Here is a 17,443-nt window from a genome sequence, read left to right on the forward strand (position 1 = left end):
AGAAATTGGTCTACTCAGAGTATTAAAGGAACAACCTAGATGATTGTCTGTAATACTTATTCCTAGTAAATACCATTAATGTTATACAAAGACAGAAAAAAAACACAGCTTATTGTTTCAAATTCCAATCTCTATTTCTGCTATTACACTAAATTCAATCAAGCTGTGAATATTACTTCACAGTACATGCTGTCAGTATATCTTTTCCTGTTCATTTGTTGTTGTTAGGACTCTGAGTGCTTCTTAGGGGGTTTCTCTGCCTGGGCTCGAAGCCAGCTTAAAGAAAGCACAGCTAGTTATCTTGGGGAAGAAAAGACAGAAGAAGCTTTAGTGGGAGTTACCTGGCAAAACAAGCCTCATGGGGGGCTTCTGCCACATTTTCTTGGGAGCTGCTTTGAGCTGGGTCTTGCACATGGCTGTGCCTGAGCTACATTGCAGCTGGACTGCAATCATGCCTATGCCTGGCACTTGATCTTGGCCCCAAACTGTGAACTTTTCTACTCCCTTGACTTCAGCCCAGCCTCATCCCATGGGAGTGCCTGATGTCCTGGGTTTTGGACTGACTCCATGGCCTGCCCTCCTTCCTCACTGGGTGTAGTGGGACCAGCCCTAGCTGGAAAAGGCCATGCCCTGCCAGCCTTAGAAATCTCTTTGGCTCCTGGCCCTTGAAGAGTAGCCCCTTGGTGCTCCCCGAGAATCATCCGCTTAAGTCTTAATCAGAGTATTTACTACCAAAAATAATATTTATCTTTTAATTTCTTGACAGTCTTGCATATTTCACAGAAACTGTGGGACTACTCTCATATTTTATAAAATATTCACTATGAAACCACTGTGCTGCAGGGATTGATGTAATCCCCTGAAAGCAGGTCTAGAAACTTCCAAAACTCCAGAGTTTTGGAAATTACATGTCTACACATTGGTAGAAGCAGAGTGTGTTCCTTTAAAGGATTCTGCACTCTTGTAATGCATAATGAGAGATAAATTCTGAAAAGAAATCTATTGCAATTGTAGCCATTGAACTGTTTACTGATTATAGCATTAAAAATATGTATTAGGATTAAAAATTTCATATGCCTACAGTTTTTGATATTTTTTGCCTACTGTGTTTTTCAGGAGCATTTCCACTGATCTGAAGTATTCTTGATCTTTTTGAGATCCATGGAATTTTCCCAAGGTAGTAGTATTATTATTTATGTTATCTAAATTATGATGATAAATAGCTAAATAGAGCTAAAGAATTTATGTGCTTTACATTTTCAGAGTCCTAATATGCATATATTCATCAGTTCATTCTGTAATTGTTCCTCTCACACAGTATGTGCGAAAACATAATAAATATCTAAGAAAAAATCAGAGGCAGCATACAGGCAGCTCTTTAAAAATATATTTTTTGTTGTAGGTTTTGGGGTTTTTTTTAATATCATCCTCCTTAAGGTAACTTGAACCTAATTTTCAGAAAGACTTGTGTCACTATTCAGTCAACTGAACAGCAAGTAACATTTGGTGTCCTATTACTGTATGTATAGATCGGTGACACTTTGGTGATGGGGCATGTTTAGTACAGTCTGAATACTGAGCTCCTAAAATACAGGAAAAGTATAGTGTGACAGAAGAGTTTACACGTGGACTTGAGTGTCTGGAGCTAACCAAAGCTCAGCTATTGAACCTTCATGTGGCCTTCAGCTCACCACTTAGCTTCTTCAAATACTGTATTTTTTCTCAATTTTAGTGAACAATGTTATCACAGACTGTTTTTTATAAAACAAACAAGTAAATATTGTGGCATTCTGGGAAAAGTGATAGTAAATGCAGAAAGACTGCAAAGTCTTCTTACACAAGCTAGCAAAATTAGGAAGAAAGCTTCAACAGTCCTGGTTTTCACCATGCCATATAATTTGGTACTTCATAGATTCCCACACTGTCTTTCCCACCATGGCATCTGAGCTCCTTTCAGTAGTGTTTAAGCAATGTGAATAACTTTGTTTTACATGTGGTTTCTTCTCTAAACCACAGTGTCCTCATGTAACAGGGTTTCCTCCTGGTTCTAGGGAGCCAGGTCATGACACACTGTATGTTGTAAGCATATGTATTTACACATGCGTGCTCTATAAATACATGTATTTTCTCCCCAGGTTGATCAAAGAAGCTGAATCCTGCTCAAATCTTGTTTGAGTGAAGTGTTTTAATTTTAAAGTCAGATATGAAGAGTAAAATATAGGTACAAGGGGTTTTTTTTTAATTTTTGAAAACCCTTTTACCCTTTCTTTACAAACATTTTATCTGTCTGCATCAAGTTTCCCCAAGAGAAGTTGTGCCCTAGCATAATATTTCAAATGTAGCAACTTGAGTAGTTAATTTTGACAGAGATCGGAGACAGACATTGGTATTGGAGAAATTAAATTTTCTGTGTAGTAGAGAGTAATTGGTCATGTATAAAAAACATTTTTATGAACATTTTCTCCTGTAACAGTGCTGGCAAATGGTGACTATGAGGGAACAGCTTTCTTTGTAATTAGGCTGATAGTCTTCAAAATTCACAAGCTAAAAACTAATGCCCAACAAACCTGAAACAATCACTCATATTTCCTAAAAGAAACTTTCAAGCTATTTAACTATAATTTAAGTCTCCTCTTATGTGAGGTGAAGGGATTCTTTTCTTGAATCATTGTATCAGTAGGGTTGGAGGAGATTTTGGGAGGTCACCAGTTCAATCTCCTGCTCAAAGCAGGGTCAATATTGACATCAAATGGTGTTGCTCATTGCTTCACTATCCTCACTAGCTGGTTGAAATTATCACTGTTTCCATTACCCTCTCCTTGCTGAGGACATCTATTCCACCCTCTGGTCATCTTGCTTTCTACTGGCTCCAGTTTATTAACATCTCTTTTATATTGGGATGCCCAAAACTGTGCACAGTATTCCAGATAAGGGCTACCTAATTATGAGTAAAGAGGAATAGTAATTTCCCTTGACCTAGCTCAGATTTTCTTTATACAGACCAGGATGGTGTGGGCCTTCATGCTGCCTGGTGTTTCTCCCACTGTCCACCAGGACCCCCAGATTTTATTAAGGGACACTCAGTGTCCTGCCAGTCCCAGCCTATGCAATGGCAGATCAGTCTGCACAAAGTGCAGGGCTTTGCATTGGTCTGTGTTGAGCTCCACATGGCTCCTGTCAGTCCATTCTCTGGCTTGTCTAGAGGCAGCCCTGCCTCTGAGCATTGAATATATTTATTGGGTAAACACCAGCTATTCATTACTGGTTTATGCTGACATTAATATTTTTAAATAAAAATCATATCTTATTGAAATTCTAGAGGAAATTTCAGTGTGATTAAGCTTTAGGCTTAATAGACTCTGAAACTCTTATTACAAAGGGTGTAAATGCTTTCCTATTAGCTATAGTGGTTAAGACCTTCATTTTATACTTAATTTTAGGGAGAACTAATAGCTCTATATTGTCTCCCATCATACTGGAGCACAACTTTGGCTATACTCTGACCCGGTGAAAAGAGTGCCACCTACTGAGCCTGTGGATTGGTTTTGCAAACTTAAGTATACAAAGCATAGTCTTTAATGCAAATTCTGACTCAGTGCAATCCAGTGTATTAATGACATGAGTCGATGTTGTTACACTACAAGATGTGTCTGTACAAGCCAAAGAAAACTAAGATTTTATATGCTGATATCCAGGAGATCTTCCAGTCTCCTCCAGTGTAGTAATAATGACAGATGTAACAGGGAATGCGTGTATATTAAGTTTTGTCACGGTAAAGCTGATAGAAGTGCAGCCATCATGTAGTCTCAGAATATGCTGAGGAAAGGAAAAAAATCCCAGCTTTTAAAAAGCATAGCAAAAGCTGTTACTGAAAAGAAGAAAATTATGATGGCTGGTTATGGAGAAGATGTAAGGACCATGTAATGTGAGGAACAGAGAAACAATTGAAGAGTGCGTAACTGTAAAATCCTTACAAAACACTTCATAAAAATTTTATTGCTCAGGAAGGTAAACACTAACAACAGCTCTATAAACACCATGGTGTCTTTGAAGTGTGTTTATTTTATTTTAGATCTATAAACTAGTTGATGTACCTACCTGCTTGCTTGTTTTTGTTCTCATCCCATTAGGTATGTTTAGGAAATACGATAATCCTTTCCTATAGATTTTGCATTTTACAGTGTGTTTCACCTTTGCCCTTGTGGTTACTGTGTTATCTTTGGATCTGCAGGATTCCTATCTACCTGATACATTATTTAGGAGGGAACTATCAAACCCAGCAGTTTAAAATATCTCCTATAGGAGGGTAGAAAGCACACTCCCTGCTCTGCGCAATGCTAGCTTCTGTAGCCGGATGATGACGTTTCTGCCATTGTCTACTGCTTTTACGTGATTAAGTATTGTGAAACCCAAGATGCTGCTCATCATTTTGCTCCCAGCCTCCAAACAGGTGAAGTACAACATGCATTTGTACTGTGTGGAACAAAGAGATACACTTTGCTTTTAGAACATAATTAAAAATCATAGAAGACTGGTGGAGTTTGAGTTTATTTTTGGTTGGGTTTGTTTTACCCCTAATGAAAGCTGACATGAATAATTTCAATCTCATCAATATCTGATGTGCTTCATGGGAGTCACCGATTGCCAAACATAACAGAGAGGAAATAACTCCAGTTTATTGAATGTCTCTTTTCAATCTTTATTAGGGCAAATTAAACTAATGAGTTATATACCTTTGACTACAGCAAATATTATATGTTCAATAATTTATGTTTGCTTTACATATTAGGTAATTTGTGAACATCTGGGAATATTCTTTCTGTATTGATTTAAATAGTTATTGACCTATTGTTCCTGTCTATCGAGACTTTGGAAGAGCAAATGTATTAATGGTGCTACAGCAGAGTTTTCCTTGAAGGTCCTATTGAGACAGTGTTGCATCAAATGATACCTCTGGTGGTGAAAGAAAAAACCCTTACCAGTAGTACCTGTGGCTACTGTTTTGCTCTTCACCACCATGCGTCTCACTGTTACCCTCTGCACCACGACAGGAAAAGATTGGGTGTGGTAATTAGACTGCTGACCTGGGACTCATCAGAGTAACCTGGTTATGCATCTGTAGTCATGGGCAAGTCACTTCTCTGGGCTCCTGTTTCTACACATCTTGAGCTTCCCTGGCAAAAAGTTCTGCAAGGAGGTATTGTGAAAGAAACACAAACTACAGTGAGCAGTGCAAAAATTACTTCTATATTTCACTCTATAAGGCAATATATGCTGGAAGGGAAACTGCCCAAAACCCCAAAACCTAGCAATGCTGCTGTGTGCACTGAATGATCTGAGCCTGGATGAAGGTGAACACGTGGCAATGTGCACACTGGAGAAAAACGTTCGGCATTTTTATGTTGCTCCACGTTTCACTGAATGTGAATCTAATCTGTGAATGCTGTCTAAAGTTTATTTTATAATCTAAAAGTTTCGTTGATTGTTAACAAACTCGAGTAGCAGAGCAGTCTACAGAGGGAGCATTGACAAAACAGCTTCTTTATTTCCTGCCTTAGTAGGGTAGAGTAGCGTGCCTGGATTTGTCAGCACACTGCGTTTTTTATTCTCGGACCAAGGCAGCAGAGGAAGCCATATTCCAGAAGAGGAGCTGGACATTTTTAGAAACCTCAGAAGTATGAGTTCTTGTGAAAGTAAATTTCAGGCGCTAGTAAAACAGCTGCCAGTATAGACGCGACCTGAGGCTTTGCATTAGACTAAAATCCTTTCTCCCTTCCTTCCCACCCCCCACACTTTTTCTTCTAAAAAAGTGAGAAAAGGGACCGTAAAGCGTAAACAGAAAAGCATATTTTCTTTTGGTACGAGGCCTTCCTTAAAACCGAAAAGCTCTTTGTTTTTCTTTAGAGAGAAAGGACACGAAGTCTGATCTCGCTGAAGAGGCTGGCTCTGAACTCGGGGCATCAAAGCGGCGCTTTCCGCCGGGTATTGGACACGGCAGTATTTTGCAGGGCTTGGCTTTCAAATCAATGCTGCGAACTCTCTGCCCGCCCCTCACTCGCTGGGGATTTCCTCTCCTTCGCTGCCAACAGCAGCGACAGCCAAGCGCAGAAGGTCAAGCCGAGACCTGTGGACAAGGGCAGGGGGCCCAGGCCCGTGCCGGGATGAGGCGCTGAGGGCCGGCAGGGAGCTGCGCCGCGGAGGGAGGAGGAGGAAGGCGGGAGGAGGAGTTGAGGAGCCCGGGCCCGGGAGCCTCCCCGCTTACCGCACTAGGAAGTGACGCTTTCTCTGAGTCCCGGAGAGAAAGAAACAAAGTTTGGTTTTTTTTTTTTTTTTCCCCCCTCCTTCTTCCCTCCCGCCCCCCTTCTGCAAACAGGCGCTCCACGTTTCCCCGCGGCGCCCGCCGTGCCTGGCTGCGCAGGTGAGCCAGCACGTTCTCTTTCTTCCTTCTCCTGTTTTCAGAGCGTTTATTTATTTTTTTTTAAATTTGCACGATTTGCTTCCGTTTTCCTGCCATTTTGGAGAGGGGGTGTCTTTCCTGGAGCTTTTCTTTTGGGGGTGGTGGTGCGTGCTTTGTTTGTGGGTGCTGGGTGCAGGATGAGGAGCAGAAGTACCTGTGGAGGTGACGGGGGCGGCTGGCTCCGCGCCCGGGCCGCGCAGCCCCACGGGGCCGGGGCAGCGGCGCTCCCGGCCCGCCTGCTGCGGGGGTCCGGGCTCGGCTGCTGAGCCATCGCCTCCTGCCCTGTCCTCTTACGAGCGCTCCGGAGGGGTTTCTTCGTGGCTGCCTGGCTGCGGCAGCGCTTCCAGGATGTGTCTGTGTGCGGGTGAGCTGCCTGCGGAGGAGTTTTGGGGGGCTGGTTGGGGCGGCGGGAGGTTCTCTCGGCTCGTGGCGGAGCCGGGGCAGCCCGGCGTGCGCGGGGCCCCGAGTCCCGGCCGCCGCTGGGCGCGCATCGTGGCCGGGGTCGGATGGCTCTGCTGGGGTTTACGCAGTGGAGGAGGGTGGGGAGGAATTTGTTAGATAATTTTTGAAAAATCCCGTGCTCTCAAGCGTACAGTTCTTTTCTGGCAGCAACTGCAAAAGACCGATTCGTTGCAGTTTAGCAGTAAAAGCTGACAATACACCTACGCGCGTATGTGAGAGTCTTATATAATACTTACGGGGTTTTTTTTAACAGGCGTAAGCAGGATTTATTTTTGGTTTGTAAAGTCTTGTGTGGTTGCAGCTTGCAGAATTAGCGAAATATTCTATTTGCTAACAGAGATTTACTTTACATTCTTTTTAAAAAATCTATTTTTTAAATAATAAGTTGATTTCATTCCGACTACGTGTTTTGAGCTTAGTGTAAAGGCAATCTGTACTCTGGAGCAAGCAGTTAAGGGAGGGGAAGAGAGAAAAAGAAATGTCCTAACGCAGAGACTATTAGGTTGTTTAGAGGGCGAGACTGCAGTTCCAAGCAGCAACAGCAGCAGCTTTATGACTGTGTGTAATTACAGAGTGATTGCATAGGACAGCATTGTTGGAACGAATACGTATACGCAGGCTATTGTGCAAGATTTCTGTACCGAACAAAACCAAGTTTTGCATTGCAAATGCTAAAAAGAGAGTGTGTTCTGCATTGAACTGCCACGTTCCTCTTTGACTTCTTCGTAGAATTTGAAGAGGAAGGTAGGAGAAATGGAGTGAGGCCGATTGTAGAAATCACAGATCTGAAATACTCAGCAGAAACGCCACTAGTAGTTTCTGAAATCACAGCAGACAGAAATTGAAAGCTCATTGAATCTGCGGGTTCACGTATCTAAAGTGATTATATAGCCAGTGAAATCCAAGCAGGTTTGCTACAGTCCTGCACGTTTAGCATAATTCTTGCTCTGGTCTGATTTTCTGTGTGCTTGTGTGGGGAAAAATACCTGTATTAAAATAAGCACCTGCAGTTCAGCTAGCTTGTTTGGAAATTGAGAGAACAGCACTGGGCAGAGCTTCATGTCAGGCCGCAAAAACTTAAAGAGCTTGAAAGAACTACCAGACCAGCGATATGCTCACAGCATGCTTTTGTAACTTTAACTCAAAAGTTGCATTTGGTTCAGTGATCTTGCAGGCAGTGTTGGCAGATGGATAGTATGAGGCATTGAGAAAGTGCACCACTGACACTGCATTAGCAAGGCTTTTAGCTAAGACTTTAAAGAACATCATAATTATGCCAAAGTTCTTGTGGGTACAACTTGAGGTCCCTAAGATTTGTTTTTCAGAAATGCTGGTCACCAATTATTTTTATCAGCTTAGTTTTGAGAGTATTGGAATTCCTGACGTATCAGATCTGAAAGTTTTAGATCTGGTGCTCAGAAACTGGCCTTTCTAACATTAGAGACAATTTTCTACAAGGGTTATCTTCCATTATTATAGCTGATATCTTAACAAATGCCACAAAGGCTTGTAAATTATTTTGAGCATTGCAACGAAAAGTACTATAAAAATGGAAAGCTGCTTTAAAACTTCTTGGTGTTCAGCTAAAACATATTTTACTGAAGACACAGATCATCTTATTATTGGTAGTTTCCTGAGGTTGTCAAGAAAATGCTTCATGTAAAATATATGTGGCTTTGTTAACGAAGAGTGAAGGGATCTGCTGACAGTGTTTTGTTTTTTTTTGTTTTTTGGTCATTTGACAAACTATCTTAGTGACAAACTATCCTGCTATCTTCTATAAGTTTATTGGAGCATTGTGTTTTAATAAACCATATTAAACAAATATATGTTAATTCGTGCATTACTGAGATGTTCTACTTGTAGTTTTTTCATGAAATTGTTCTTAATGTCTTGACTGACTCACCAATGTTTTAATGTCAAAATTACCTCTGGAGTAGTTCTTAAAGATTTCTTGAATAATTTGTGGTAGTGATACAACATAGTTATTCCTTATGTTAAGTCTTTTGGTTTTCACAACCAATGTGGTAGGAGAGAGTTTTTGGCCAGGATTTTTTGGACTTGTCTACAAAGCAGTAGGTAACTTACGTGTCCTTGAGTTGTCCTGTGGTTCTCAGTGGAATTAATCATAGATACATACACATTTGTGTGCATGTTAGCAAAACAAAGGTGCAGCTGTGCTAGCCTTTAACCCATCCAGGTGCACGGGGGTAGTGGTGATAGGAAATGATGAGGGCTGTAGCACAATGCAAGCTTTTCAAAAGCCTGCATAAATGCTCCAAATGTTAGTTTACATTTTTTTCGCACCTTCACTCTTGTGGTCACCTGTCAGTGGTGGCTGCAGAACCACAGGAGATATTTTCAAGCCTGTCATCCCTTTCATGATACTTTTCTGTCAAGCTGCTAATCAAACCCTTAAGTTACCCCTGACTTGAAGACATGCAGCCTTTCTTTGGAAATGGCCACCTTGGTGGTGTGAGTGTGGAGGTGTGCCCAGGCATGTAAGGAGACAGGGACTGCCATGAAACAGAGTAGAAATCTGTCTAGCCCATTTGCAAAGGTGTATATATTTTCTGTACCCTTAGCAGTTCTTGAAGGTTTTCTCAAGAAACTTACATAGTTTTCTATTGAGTTTGGGTAAACATTTAGTAAATCTACTTTTTTTAACCTACTGATCAAATTGTGGAATGAGAATGTTGGTAAGAGTTGTGGTTTATTTTTTGCTGTTTGACTTTTTCTAAATATTTCCCCTATAATAAAAAAGAAAACACCCAAAATACCAAAACCCTGGAATCTTTTTTTTTTTTTTTTTTTTTTTTTTTTTTTTTTTTGTCTGGAGCATTGCATAAAATCTTAGTACTGGTTGCAGTAAATTACAGTTTATGCTAAAATGAAACATAGTAAATATGAATGTTGTCTCCAGTGCAATGAGTTACATTCTGAGAGACATAAGAAATAAACCACTTTTCTTTCTGTGTTCATAGTGCAAAATGGGGAGGTGAGGGAGGTAGGAGCTCTGGTGGTGAGGTTTTGCAATACAAGCCCAAAAAGCTGCAGGTTCTGGCACGGGCAAACCAAGGATCATGAGTCACATCCAAAGGGAAGACTTGTCACTGAGCAATTTGTAAATAGGAGGGATGAACTACTAATTCAAGGAAATATCCTGAGGACCTTCCCTAAAATTGCAATTGTGGCAGAGAGCTTTATGTCAGACAGGAGTTGCTTGTACTTTGAATCACACGTTCCCCCTGGTGTGATTTGAGCCTTCAAACTAAGAAATCCTCGTTATGTATTACAGAGGTCCCTGAAAGAGGTGGCTGGTCAAGTAATAATTTAAGCTTTCGTAGCTACATAGCAGCCACTTGCATTCCGTGTGGAAGCTCCTTGGCAGCTCCAGCAGCTCGAAGGGCACAAATAGGATGTGTCTGCAGCAGGAGGCTGCTCAAGGAGCACTTCACAACACTTTGCACAACTTCTGTTTCTGAACCGTGTCCAACTGTAGCCCTTAGTGCTCTGCTGATCGACTCAGTGACTGAAAGAGTTATGAGGGAAAGCTCTACTCTGCACACTGGGAAAAAGGGTGGATACATGCATTTTGAATGCAGTCAGTGTCCAGGTATTTGGGAGCAGCCATTCGAATGTGGATGTAGAGATAATCTTGGTAATTAATTCTTTGCATTTCAGGCTCTCTTAAAGCTTTTTATTGCATTTTGTGCAACTGACAGCTACCAGATAACAAGGCTTAAATTAATTTAATACATTAATCTGTCTATAACATAATGTACAGATACTCTTTGAAATGTACATACCCCAAAATTAATGTTCTTTTTATGTACAAATAAATTACATTAATGCCCCCTTGTTGAATTGATGGCTGGTGTTAATCAAGAAGTTGAAAACTGGGAATAGCTAAATTGGGAGGGGGTGGCAAAGTGTTCAGTGTGTGTTAATTTTATTTTTGTTCTTAAAGACATTTTGAAATGCTTACAGCAAATCATGGAATAATGCTTTCCTTTTTACCCTAATTAGTGAAAATTAATGTTTAGGTTCTATGTAGTTTAAATACAGCATTGGTAAGGATTGAAATAGTTAAGTGCTATTAGTACCTAAAATAGTAAACTGAGAAACAGTTTTGATACCTTTTTTACTAAATATGTTACTGGTACATTACATGTTTCAGAATTGGGATGTAAAGAGACAGGAAGAGGAATCGAGCCAGTGTTTATGCTTTGTTTTTTCTTTGCTGCCTGTTTTCATGTTGGTTCTCAGTTGCTTGGCTTTCCCCATCATAGGACATATTACAGTACAATGATATATATTGGTATATCTTCTTATCATTTATTTTAGGAAGACAAATGTTTGTGTATGTTTATATATACACACACTATTTGCTAAATACCCTTATGTATCTCATTTTATAACTCAGTTCCCCTGAGAACAAATATTTCTTTTCCTCATTATGCTAGAGTAGTTTGGGAAATTTTGCTTGGTATTTTAAAATTTTTTTAAAACCATGTTGAAGTTTTTTTGACTGACTTTGTACTGTTATTTTAACTTCTAGTATAAAGCTGTATTTTGGGGTTTATCTTAATTTGTTGTCTTTGATAATGTTGCTTTTGTTATTTCTAGAGTAATGGCGACCAAAACATGCATGAATTATAACTGCAAGTTTTATTGTTGTCTATTTTTTCTTTTCTTTTTTGAACAGCTTGTAACTGATAGGACTTTTTGAAATACTGGTTTGGTTTTGCAGCTTGTCTGTGGTACAGATGGTGGGTTTCCAGCTGCTTCCCTTAAACATGGATAAACCAGAACCTGTTGGTCTCTGGAGCTGCGTGTTGTGGCATAGTCAGCCTGCTGAAATGTTGCCACCTTGTCTGCCCTGTGCATCGTAATGAGGTCCAAAGTTGAAACTAGTCCCAGAAGTCTGAATAATCTCCAAGTAGCCTTGTTATGGTGTAGTTCATAGGTAAAAGTGCATTCTTGTTTGGATCCCTAGTTGCATGAGGATGTTGCATGATTTCAAACTTGACTTAATCACATATGCTTAGGTGTGGCCTTATCTGCTATGCTTGTGTACACCTGGGATTCCTTGAGCATTTCCTTTTCAACTCCTGCATATGTCACCTGGTAATTTGTCAAGAATTGCATTGTTGTTTACAGTTTTATAATATCCTTAACAAAACTCTTGGGGGTTTAAACTGTTTCAATTTCAGGCTTTTATTTCTTGCTACATAATGTATTCTTTCATGCACTTCCTGAAAGGAGAGTTTGCTGTGTTTGTGGGAAATTACTACACTTGGGTGGAGAAGAATTTAGCAAAGTATTTTCCTATTTAAATTTGATTTTATACCATTTGAGAACAAAATCCCAGCACTGCCAAATTCCTGGTCAGAGGAGAGAGAGCTGCAGCTGTAAGACATTCTGACTGCTTTAGGAGGTTCCAGTGATGACAACTTAGGATCCCAAATACACACATATGTGACACTGGCAAAAGGAAATCTGACTGCCCCTATTGATTTAGTTTGATTTCATGACTTTGAAAATTCTGAGTTGAATTATTCTCTTTGAATCTTTTGTGACAAACTCTAAATATTTTCCTGCATAAGACATGCTTTGTACTGGGGACAGTTATAATATCTATAATATTTAATTAATAATACAAATTTATCTGGAAGTTTTATTGTAAAGCTATTGTATTTTCAAATTTTTAGAAAATATAAGTATATATTAATAAATAATGTAGTCTTTCCAAACAATATTTGTTTAAATAAACATTTTAAGAGATGTTGAGATGCCTCAACAAGGGAAGAAAAGGAATATATTAAAAACAAAAGCTGGACTTTTGTCATACTAGTGAAGCATTCAGATTATTAGGGGCTTAAGCTGTCCTTCATGAATAACTAGAAAGCCTTTGCACATGAAGGATGTGATTGTAAGTAAATAATTGTGCAAAATGTTGTATTTGATTGTCAGCCTCACTTCTTATCTAATTTCATCATTGAAGTGGTCTTTTGTTATCATGATTTTCTAAATACATTTAAGAGTCAAAAGGATATTTAAGACATTTTCTTTCCTTTTGAAGTATGGGAACTGCTTTCCTTTTGAAGTATGGGGCTCCTCTTTGTTTTAATCCTTTTTCTCTGGCAAAAGTGAAATGTGAGGTATGGTATTAGCTGACTTATTTTGCTATTGCAGCTTTCTTTCTACAGAAAATATACTGTAAATGTTTCTGTAGAAAAACTTGATCTGTGATAAAAAGACCTTTTATTGCCTAAGAAGATACAAAAAAAATGTGAGACTCCTTATAAGCAATTTATTTTAATTTTGAATTTGAGATGTAAAGAATAAACATTTGAAGAATTGAGTAAAAACCTGAGAAGTGTTATATAGCTGTTACTATACTCTGGGTTTGCAGTTGTTAACAGTGAATAAGGGGCTTCCCTGCAAGAAGCTTTATTGAAATCAATGACGATATTTTTCTATTTAAAAGATGAACAAAGCTCTCTGGGCTTTTTTTATTTGCAATGGAAATAAACCTAGTTACCTTACCTTTAGAGAGGAAATTAAAATACAGAGAGCTTTGTTAGCAAAAGAAATGCAGATTTGAAGCCTTGATTTGTAAGGTTTTTCTCTGCAGCTGGAAGAGCTCTTTAATAATAATAATAGCAACAACAATAACTACAGATATAAATTGCACACTGGAAAATTCAGTGTCTTTATTCAGGTAATCTCTCCTGGCATTTTAAAATGAACTAGCCTGCCTGTGCACACATGAATGCCATGATGCAGGTCTTTGTTTGTTTGTCTGAGAGTGGCATGAATGTATATTTGCTGAATTAAGCAGAGGAGACAGATGAAGCTGGCGTGGATCACAAATGCACTTCTAACACAGAAGTGATGGAGCAAGGCTAGAGACCCTCCACTGGCCTCCAGCTTGCTGATGCTTTTTAGTGACTTTATAGATTTCTCTGCTAGGCACCTCTGTCAGAGGTTTCATTAGGCAAGTATGAGACCAAGGGCAGTGGCCCAAATACTTGTCAACACCAGCAATTGCTTGACCACACATACATGGACATTTAGTTAAAGGGACACTGTACTTGATACTTGGAGTTGATGTTAAATCATCCATGTTGGCAAGATGCTGCTGCTTCTGTGCTGACTAAAGTGATGTTGAAATGGCTTTTACTTTTTTCTTAACAGAAGTGTTTCTTTTTCCCCAGTGATGATAAATCAATAGTTTGTTCCAATCCTGATTGGCAATATTCTGTTGTTATAGTACTATCAAATTACTATTGATACTTCTGGAAGAATGACATTTAGATGAAAGAGCAAAACTTCTTGTTTTTAAAAGACAACCCACAAACCAACATTCTCATGTTCACACAAAATTAAAAAGTGCCAATATAGAAGGATACTTAGATTTAGAAATTCTTAATGCTTCCTACATGAGAGATATTGGTATTTAAACTATATTTGGAATTTTGATCTCAAATTGGAAACACTTACTTCAGCCTGTATACCACCATAATAGCACACTCCAAGGACCATATGACAAAAAGCAAACAAGAAAACTGTTTGAACTGGTTCACGTTACTCAGCTGAAGAGCAGAGATGGCACTAATGTTTGCAGCAACCCTTTGGTTTCAAGTACAGAAAGATAATTCCTTAGGAAACAAAAAAAAAAAATCCAGTTTTCTATATTTTCTTGAGTTTGAGATCTGCTGAAGAGGGATTTTGAGTATAATTCAGGCCTGTATAAGATGTTTTTCTTCTGTCAAGGTTTAGGAATGGTACTCCCTAGTCCAATGCCTCCACTCTCCAAACTATACATTGATTTTCTCTTTTTTCCCCTCCTCGCCCACTTTGATGGGCTGAAGAGGAGAATTAAAGGCACAAAAGACAAAGATCGTGGGTTGAGCTAAGAACAATTTACTGGAAACAGCAATGAGATAATAAAGGAGCAGTAACAGCAAAAAAATAGCTGATGGCTCCCTCTGCCACATTTTTGCACTGAAAGGAACCCCTTTTCTGTAGAAGAAAGTCCCTTTCCTCCATCCCAGCAATGACATGAGATGGTGTAGAGTAACCTCCATGATCTAGCTATGCCCCTCATGGCTTCTACAAAAAATAACCCTGTCCTGACTGGAACCAGGACATCTTCACATCATGAGCATTAATTAAAAAAAATGCACCTGGTCTCAGGCTGCATAGATAAGTCTACAGTTTTACTTTCATTTTTTGAGGCAATATGGTTTTACTGTGGGTTTTTACCATTTTAGGTTGAATTATATGTTACAAAGGTGCAGGATGCACTTAGACCTTGGGAGAGCTAAGCAATCTATAGGTGTCCCTTTTGTCAAAAGCAAATTTGAGGATCTCAATTGCTAGTAGAGATTGCAATGCTGTGATAGGACCTGTACCAGCAGCTCTTACAGAGATCTGTTTCAGGAATATAGACTGGAAATTGAAGCTAGGGGGAGCTTGCTAACATTAATTGGGTTAAAATATTTAAGAAGTCACATTCATGCTCTTCCCAAGAAGGCAATGGAAGTAAAATCTTGCTCTCAATCTCTTTTAGTAGCCTGAAGTGCTTTTATTGTTCTTTCTGTGGCGTTCCACCCTTAAAGGGAAGTGATGATTTATGATTTCATTGAGCCTTTTATTCATACTTTGACATAACAAGCTGCTTATGTGCAAACTAAAATGGGCAGCAATAAGGAACAGGTACTCTGAGCTTAGAACAAGTCATGCTCTTTGCCCTCATGAAGAAGAGCATTAGGTCTCTAGTCATGGAACTTCCTGTTTCTAATACGTGAGTCTTCACTTGCATCTATAAGCTGTTAGACAGCTATATGATAAGTAGGACTAAAGGCAGGCAGACTTGAAATAGAAGACTACAAGGAGCAAATCAGGAAGCATTTGTTTTCTGGTGCTATAGGACATACAACAAAATGTTACCAGTCTTCTCCCTTTCTTGCAAGCTCACTGCTGACAAGTCCTTGTGCCGTATTATCATCCTGGTTTAAAAGTGAGATAGTAGTCTTCAACCAAGAGGCTATAAAACCATATTCTGACCTAACAGTGCATTAATGTGAGTAGAAATGGAGATCTGCACCACGAATAGGAGTTAATTGATGGGAGCTCTTAATAGGGGAAGGTGTGGTATGTGAGTCTGAATTTGCATCTCTATGGGTGAGTCTTTTGTCAGCAGGCTTTGTAGAGGAGCCCAGACCCTCTCACATCTCCTTGAAAAGGAGCTGACATTACAGTTCAGAAATGGCTTTGGGCACCCTCTGTGGACCTCCAGCAGATAGAGGCACTTAAGCCTTGGGTGAAATGGCAATTTTTCGTTGAATTGCACATACATGTTTGCCTATATGCATCTGCTATGGGCCCTCTTGACTGGCTTTTCCCTGGACATTGTGATTAAAAGCTTGAATTTTGGTTCTTTACTTAATCCTGTCACGTTTGTTCTAGAAATCTAAAATGTGGAATGGAGGCTTCTGGATTGCACTCTAGAAATGCATGCATAGAAATGAGTGCTTCAATTTCTGTGTGGAGCAGATTGAGTAGTTTCCCTGATCAGGTTACTTACTTGGCTTTCAGTCACATCAGTGAACAAATTTATTATCTCCCTGGTTCTGTGCACTTAGGTGATTTCAGTCTGCTTCTTACTCAGAGTTATCTCATACTTTTCTGTTTCTCAGTTGGGTAACTTTGGTAGTGTCACTGAAAAGGTCAAAGGTGGAAGAAAAGAAAGTGGTGGATCAACATTCTCCCTTGTAGCATGGGTTCAGGGCGTTTTTTACATCTCTCAGTTGCTCTGTTGTGGTTTTTTTTATTGTGAAGATGAATAGAACTACTCAATTTTGCTATGTGCTATAAAGCATTTTAAAAAGACAGTTTTTTCTGAGTGACTTGATTTATGGGAGAAGAACAGTTTGGAGGTGGAAAAATATTCTCTGATCAGTGACAGCTCTAACAGAGTAATTGTAAGTGACAGAATTTGCTCTGCAAAATGCTCTAGGTTAAGTGTAGGATGTCTGGCTGTTTACAAGTAACCATCTAAGCCATACAGTTTGGTTTTGTGGAGGCAATGTGAAAATCTATTGACATCTTTAGTTACTCAACTGGTTTATTTTTGGGAGCTCATGAATTGGCAGGACATACTGACCCTGTTGGGAGGGGAAAAGTATAATGACTTTGAATGCAGGAGACTTAATATTTTGTCAAGTTACTTGCTACTATTTCTTTGCAGCAACTGTCATGGAGGTTTTAACCCTTTGCTCTCCCTCCAGACCATTTTTGCATATTGTCAGTATATTTTAATGAAAATCTAATATTAGTCTGTCAAGACTAAACAGCTTAATGCATCCTATAACAGATTTGAAGAGTATAAGGTTTTCTTGCTTGAAAAAGGAGGAGAAATATTTTGTTACAGATTGCTTGTTTGTAACTCTTTGTAATATTAAACCTTCACTTGGAACAGCTATAGGTTGGATTCAGAATTGGTCCTGGACA

At 39.3% G+C, this 17,443-nt stretch overlaps 1 protein-coding gene across 2 annotated transcripts in view; it reads left to right on the top strand.

Annotated features, from left to right (window-relative positions):
- Positions 1-5,881: 5,881 nt before the first annotated feature.
- Positions 5,882-17,443, top strand: part of MIDEAS (mitotic deacetylase associated SANT domain protein) — a 51,801-nt gene continuing 40,239 nt past the window's right edge. Inside the window, exon 1 of one of the 2 annotated variants that reach the window (XM_056491859.1) lies at positions 5,882-6,418. The gene's annotated coding sequence lies outside the window, so the exon portion shown is untranslated. Of the gene's footprint in view, positions 6,419-6,607; positions 6,822-17,443 lie in introns of those variants that run through there. The other variant, XM_056491860.1, reaches the window with a different exon arrangement.

This window comes from Oenanthe melanoleuca, chromosome 5 (assembly GCF_029582105.1).
Source record: "Oenanthe melanoleuca isolate GR-GAL-2019-014 chromosome 5, OMel1.0, whole genome shotgun sequence".
Taxonomy (NCBI): Eukaryota; Metazoa; Chordata; class Aves; order Passeriformes; family Muscicapidae; genus Oenanthe; species Oenanthe melanoleuca.